The sequence below is a fragment of the Ischnura elegans genome, chromosome 3 (genome assembly GCF_921293095.1).
Source record: "Ischnura elegans chromosome 3, ioIscEleg1.1, whole genome shotgun sequence".
Lineage (NCBI taxonomy): Eukaryota > Metazoa > Arthropoda > Insecta > Odonata > Coenagrionidae > Ischnura > Ischnura elegans.
Genome location: NC_060248.1, coordinates 30,898,426 through 30,906,636, shown reverse-complemented (window position 1 = coordinate 30,906,636; position 8,211 = coordinate 30,898,426).

The window sequence follows — 8,211 nt, the reverse complement described above, 5'->3', positions numbered from 1 at the left end:
TTTTTTATCAGGTCACAAAACTTTCCGAAGGTCTGCACACAAAGTCCTCTGCGGGAGGAGAAGGATAAATGCCAGGAAATTCATCACGCGAAGAGCTATTGGAATTTATTTTTGGGTCCATCAATCTCCATTTCGCAAGGAGGATATGTATTGCACCGATGAACTAAAGTTAAAAAAATCACTAATATCCAGAAATTTCCGACGATCTCCCGCGTGAATCAATTTTGAAGGGAAACGGCGAAGTTCTACGCTTTAAGCTTGTCCGGAAGACCTCTGCTCATCAATCAATGGATGAAATTCAATCATGCTGCGGTTTTAAAGACCTCACGATAAGAATCTAAGAATCACATGACGAATTTTCATCCACATCCAATGTCCCCGGATTACAAAGCCCATTTCTCCGATGATGGCTTAAAGTCTTCATCTCCAATCCTCGATATTTTTGCGATCAATCTATGTGTTGCTGTTCTTACTTAAAAATCTTCATTCGAGGTCTGTTTTGTTTTCTTCTAATGAAACCTTTCTTCTCCAATTACGGTTAAAAATATATTTTCGTGAATAAAATCGTGAAATGAAAGCGTAATTTTCCAAATGTAGATTCGATTCGATGAAAAGATGTAAATTACATGCTGCTGCATGACACACTTGCGCGCCTGACATGCATTAGACGCTATTTGCATTGCATGCTATGAGGTTACTTAGATTTTTTGACGGGTTATATTGAGACAGAGCGAAAATTAACCCTGTGCGATATGATCTAGTATTAAGCTTAGCGTTCCATAACGCGAAAACGTTGACTTAAGACTCGGTGCGGCTTGGTTGTAAGTATATAGGTGAGAACATTATTGATTTCAATCAAGAAGAGGCAAAAGATGTTGATTTACTATGCAGGAATGGAGGTTTAATGGAGCAGGGTAAGCGAAAACCCGCGAAAGAGCTGATTTTATGCATAATTGTTTGGTAATCAGGGCAAGGAAAAGAGATTAACATGGCTAAAGGGCAAAGTTATATGAGCTTGGATTTGTGTTAAGTTTCAGAAAGGTATAGAACGAGTGTATAGGGTCCGGCGTTATTGAGCATTGGATTCCGCCGGCATGCTTCCATTTGAACGGACGTTAGGCAAAAGAAACGACCTTAACTTTAATGCAGTGGTGCATGACATATCGCAGAGTTGATATCATGCTGATAAGAGACTGAACTTTTTCCTAGCTACTTAGCACTCATGAATGAAACTTGATGAGATCGAACACTGTCCTTTGACATATCGAGTACAATTCAAAATAACTCAATTTCCCCTTGCTTGTCCATGGAAATTCACGCCAAAATTTTAAACATAATCAATGACCAATTCAGGAATTAATACAATTTAATTAGATCCACGGAAACAATGTCCTTTCGTACAATTTGAACTTTTCCCTTGAGCTTTTCCCTTTCCACTGCCTGAAAAGTTTCTGCTAAACATCACCAAAAGCGGGTTCTACTTCCCATAAAATCAAACCTAAATGGCATTCCAAGAGTATTTACGATTTCAGTGAACTTCTAGGCTATTTTACATATCAGAAAATGTTCATTTTTATGTCTTCAAGGTGGCAAAATATTGTTTTTCCATCCTATTTTATTTATAATGTTATTTAGTTTTACGAATTTATACTAGTTTGTTACTGCGAAGTTCTTTGGCGTGAAACGGGATTATTATAAGATGATAACTATGGATATGTGCTTTATATTAATTTATAAGTGCTTTTGAATTTTTAAGCAATTTTTCCATCAATTGCAAGTGTACATAATAATCGGCAGTTTTTGTGCTACAATGGACTCAACTTTAAGCAGATAACCCTTTTTTCAGTATTTTATAATCCATCCCAGCTTTCATCAACTCCACAATATCTGAAAACAATCAATGTTTCTATTTGATGAATTCCCTATAGCTGGACAGTAGTTAATAATATTTTTATCCAATTTCTGGAATAGTCACTTTAAATCGGATGCTCAAAAAGTGAATTAAAGAGTAATTTTTTTTCTCTTTTAAGAAAAGAGCATGGACTTTTCCCGGCGAACGAGATGAACGGCAGCAATTAACGGCGAAGTCCTCGTAAAAATACGAGCCTTTGGTTGGAGTAACTGGAATCCGAGCGTCCGCGCATCGACAGCGGCGTGACCTGCATTCCGAAGACCCGGTTTTGCATCCCGGTCAAGGCGCGAGTTTTCATTTTTAATTGGAAAGCATCCTCAGCCAGTGCCAACGCAATTATTCGCGAAACTACTTGTTTAAGTTCGCCTCGACTTCTCCTGGAATGCCCGGGCAACGCCCACCCCAATAAAATCCGAGTGCGCTGCTACTCAGGATGAACTGAGCTACTTCTTTGTCTGGGAATGTCTGTTTAATCCCAACGAGTCCTACTAATTGGAGGGATTATTATAATTAGACTTTCCAGCGTCACATAGCTCAAGTTATTGTCTTCATTTTTCGAAGAAACATTCCCATAGCACACTTGGAAATGAGATTTGAGGAAAAAGAAGCCTTGATATAATACCACAGCAGTGTTTAAACATTTAAAATGGCAGAATGTGCTAAAGTTAACTCATTGCAGTCTTGCATACCCCATGCATTAATGTAGCTTTTTAAAGCGAAGGAGATACCTTCTAATTTCACCGTGAGAGTAGACATAGTTTTGATATTTATAATCTATAATTAATACTCTTTTTCGGTCTCGTGAAGTTCGCAATAAAGAGGGTCTATTGTATTACTTTTCTGAGATCTGTGAAAACAAATGTAATATTTTTAGTGTATGAGTTTTAAATTTTCCTCATTCAATGGTTAATAAAACTTATTTATGGTTAAGTGAAATCCTGTATCACTATAATTAAAGGTAATTAACCTGTTAATATGGATTTACATGCCATGCCACACACCAATTATCTAAATGATTCCAGCCCGGCTTCACTTCCGCATTTCTTCTTCAGTTTATATGAAGGCTAATTTCAAGAAAAGTCAATGTTTCTACAGTAAATGTGTAAAAAAGAATAGTTGCCCAAACATCTGAAGAATTTGCATCAAGAGTAATTTGCTGAACTAGCTAGCTAGGTCTCAATGACCAAGGAATAGTGATAGGTTTTGAGGCCCATTTTTAAGCGAAGGACAAATTTTATGACGCCAAAGATAAAAGGATTGTAGTTAGGGAACGGCTACAGTAACATGTAAACAGAAGCAGCTCTCGAGGTTTCACCTCGATGCCTGAATATAGACGGGATCGAAGTACGGCCATTATATAATCCAAGGACCAAGTTGTTGTAAGAAGCGTGAAATATTCCACACGTTCAATTTAATTGGGCCAAATTCATTAATAACACAGGGATATAACTGAATTTCAATGGAAGCAGCATAAGTTTCACGGTTATAAAAAAATAAATTTAGGTAGGGAAAAACACATGTAATTGCAATAATTCACCTTAAGATATTGAATTACTTGTGGTTTCATCTTTCATCAGATGCTTCTCATAGCGCCGAGGAGTGGATTGTATGACAGAGGATATAACTTATAACAGAAGAGGCATGAAGGCCTGTATTTATGAGTTCCAATAGCTAACTGTAAGCAAAAAGTAAATATATCAAATTGTAGTCTCTGCACGCGTTTCTTGATCCAGCGCAAGACTAAGTAAGGTATTAGGTACTTTTTTACAATATTAGTAACCGGTGTGGAAGAAGCTAACCACGGAGATTTTATGGCTCGAATGAATGATTTTTACTCTTTAAAAGACATACGCCTAAAGGATACTTAAGGGTAGCTTAAAGTTCACTGCCAATTTTGGAGATTTCCTACAATTTGACCACTAATAATTATTGATGTTATGCTTAATCTATAGATAACGTGGTATCCTTAACATGGTCACGTAATTATTTATTTTCCCCGTTTCTCCGCACTAGGAACACGCAGAGAACATAGAAGATCCGGAGGAGAAAGATTGAATCCACGAGCAAAATGAAAACAAAGGAAAGTTGAAAGATTCGTCGAAAACTGCTGTGGTCGAGCGGAGAGTGTAACACAGCTTTTACGCAAATTAGACCGGGACCTACTAGAGACCTGGAGGCTACGTGCTAGGCTTGGACTGCTTGAGCAATTAAGAACAGATTTTAGAATAGATCTTTCAGAGACACGCGGAGAAAATCATCTGAGAGACTACGTCTCAAGGTCCGACAGAAACTATTAAATGAGAGAGATGTTATGTCGAATGAATCGGTGTTAAAACTCACTTCCTCCCCCCCCCCACCCCCACCCCCACAAAGAATAGAGGGCTCTAATTTATGCCAGATGGGACTCAGGAATCAAATCTCTTCAACGCTTATCTACATTTTATTACTTATCTGTATACGCCTCGTGACCTGACAACTCACGCCACACGCCTATTGAGGCGGCTTGTGGAGCAGTGTGCAGATTGATTGATTTATTACCATTCTAAGACCAGTATACTGCTGTCCTCCATTTATCCTTATTCCATGCCAATTCTTTTACTCCCTTTGGTCTTTTCATCCCCATAATCTTCCTGATCTTCCTCAAGTTTCTCTCCGCAGTCTTCCTCTCTGGACTTTTCCATCAATTTTTCCTTCTACTATGTTCCCCACGTAACTGCTGTGTCTAAATACGTAGCCAATCCACCGTATTTTTATTTGGTATGCAGAAATATATATAGTGTACTTTCTCCTCCTATTTCTCCTATGTAGCTCCTCGTTTCTCACCCTATTCTCCTCATTTTATCTTCATCATCCTCCTCCAGCCTAAAGTCCCGAAGCCCTCTATTATTTTCTGATAACTTTTCCAATAGTCCAAGCTTTTTAACCATAGAGTTTCACTGCCGGCACGAGTGTGTATATGTAGATGAGTAATGATTATGATCCATTCGTGGAGGGCGTCGGCTTGAGCAAAAGGATTTCCCGAGAGCATCATGGGAAGCAGAATGGAAGAAGGGCTGAGGCGGTTCTGTAGAAAGTGGGAGTGAAAAGCGTAAGTTGAAGCGGCGAAGGTGAGGCGGCTGATTAATGGGATCCGGGAGGGGGGGGGCGCGGAGTGAAGCATCTCGAGGCCAGAGTGAGAGGGGGAGCGCGGACGGTGACGTCGCAAGGGGAGAGGTGGGTTGGAGGGAGCAAACTGCTGGTCTCGGCACTAACTTTTGCAAACTGTGATGGATAACACCGGGGATTGAATCTTTGATCGGATTGTAATTTTTCTCTACCGGAATTCAGGAAGTTAATGCACGATCTGCCCGGGAAAATTAATTTCCGAACCTAGCCGAAATCACTCTTCAAAGCCCGCAAATCGCTCACTTTCATAGACCTCAAGCACCCTCAAGCTATTGTTTCCGTTCATTGTCAAAGTGCGTTAAAATAAAAATTCTTATCGACCATAGATGATCATCACATATCTATCATGATTCAATTGTTTTTCATTAATTAATATTATGAGTATTTCTTTACCTATTAATAGGAATTTAGAATTCCAAAACTCGTGAGAATATTTTGTTGCAAAATTATTTGAGAATTCAAAAATATTCACATTTTTTCGAAATGAATATATTCATGAAACATTTTCTGAAATTAAATATAATAAAAATTGCTAAATCCGTACCCAATGGTTAAACCGACAAATTATGTTGAAGTAGGGCATGAAATTTTTCTAGTATTACCCAATTTTTTTCTCGAGCTATAAACCCCTTTCGTACAGTTACCGATATTAATCGTAATAAAAAATAAAGTTATTACTATGCTCATGAATAGGTTTCGAAATTAATAAAATTTGTTTACAATTTACCAATTTCTTAAAGCTTTATTTATTTTAAACGCTGGGAAGATGACCGGAATATATAGAGATGAGAGTTTGAGAGCAAGAGATATTTATGAAACATTTTCTGAAAATAAAAATAATAAAAAATTGCTAAATCCGTACTGAATGGTTAAACCGACAAATTATGTTGAAATAGTGGATGAAATTTTTCTAGTATTACACCATTTAATTTCTCGAGCTAAAAACCCCTCTAGTACAATTACCGATATTAATACCGATATTAATCGCATTAAAAAATGAAATTATGATTATGCTCGTGAACAGGTTTCAAAATTAATCAAATTTGTTTACAATTTTCCGTTTTCTTAAAAGTTTATTTATTTTAATCGCTGGGAAGATGACCGGAATATATAGAGATGGGAGTTTGAGAGCAAGAGTGAATAAGTCTCTTCCGTGCGTCCGTTCACGCAAGCAGCGAATATCCTTCTCCCCATCGTTTTCTTCCTCCCCACCCCCACCATCGAAAACAACTAACGCGTCCTTCGCGGAAGAAGAAGGAAAGGGTTTCCCCGACTGCCCCGACCTCAGCCATCGCTCACCAGAATACCCGCCACGACTTGCTTCGTTCCTTTTTGTGCGCAAACGAACGGGAGGTGGGAGTATTTTGGTTTCCGTGGAATCGTGGGTGGAGGGGAGATGATAAACAGAAAACGTACGCGTGCCCGCATCCATGCACGCTTGTGAACGATAGACGAAGCGATCTTAATGCCCCGTTAAATCCTCCTTCCCGGCTGAGAGATCTCGAAAGTAAATAAATCTGGCAATCGGTGTATCACTCCGCTCCGGGAAAAAAAAACGTTTGTTTACTAAAGGATTTCCCGGGAAACGGGGAAGGGCGTCAAAAATATAATTGGGAAAATAAATGGTGGGAGAAAACATTTTTCGTTGCGGTGACGGATTCACAATTTACGCTTCCGTTCCAAATATCTAGTTCCACTGATTTTCTACGGATAGAAATACATGATATCGACCCAGTTGGAAGCAAATTGATCACTCGTGTTCATGAATTACTGAAATGTGGAAGAGATGGAACGCATCCCAAAATCATAATTCCAAATTCTATAATTCTAAAATTCATATGCTTTGAAGTGCTCACCCCTTTCATATGCAAAATCGAAGCTTCATTTATTATTTATTTACTTATAATATTCACTTCTTTGATAAATAAAATGTTTTTCACTGGAGAGATAACTCTACCATATTTTTAACTGATAAATATTTAAAATACACTCTACATGCGATGACTGGTTAATTATCACTCAGATGTAGGTTTGGTGGCTAGGTCCGTGTAATAAACAATCGGATACTCTGGTAAATAACTAAGAATTGGTAAGAGCCAAAAATTTATATTTCATAATTTTACTAGTTTAATACACATTTACGCTCCCCAACGAAAGAGAAATCCTATCAGAAGCCTTGAATTCGACGCAAAAATAATCAATTGTTGCTGTGCGTTGAATATGCATTTCCATGGTCACATAAAGTATTAAATAATTAAAACTGCTCTTTTTATGTAAGCAATGTCGAATTTGCACGTCATTGCGGTAAAAAAGTATTCAATCAAATTTCTTCAAATTAATTGTGGTAGTTTTTACTCACGAAATGACAAATTCCTGTCACGGACACCACATACTCCGCTATTTCGAAACCAGATTTTTATTTATTTCAGGCGATAAACTTTGGAAAATTGAAGCAAATATGAGGTAGTATTTATTAAATTTACACTTAAAATAAAAGCTTGCACGTAAATTTATTAGTTTTCCGTGGTTATGATAAAAACGCAATTACATATAAACGTAAAATAACGTGACATCCTGTATTAACTAGATTCCTCCCCAAATCAATCATAGCATAGCAATAAAAAAAATTAAAAATAGTTTTGAAGCTAGTATTCTAAGCCAATCTTAGTTTACAATTAGTTATTTACAATCTTAGTTTACCCCACTAATTGCCAAAAGATGCTTATTTTGCGAGTATTAAATGCGTTGCGTAATTTTTTCTCACGATAACTAGGACAATGGCTACGAGCTATCGACGACATCATTCTCCTCGACTTAAAAGGAATACAGATTATTTCCAATGCATGGAAAATTTTGTTTTTATTCATCTTTCACAATAAATATTTTCCGTCAAAGTTTCCCAGTTACTCAATGAATAATTTTTAATACCTAATAAAAGAAGACTGACTGTATATAAAACCCAACTATATTTCGCTTTACACGGAAGGATTCATCATATCACTCGTGATTTCGCCGAAACAGAAATGCATGTTTTATTAGAAAAATGAAAAAAACGAACGTGGTCCCACTCTTCACAGATATATGCGTTCCCGGATTCCAATTCGTCGAAATTAGTGGAGAGATATCGTTCTGCC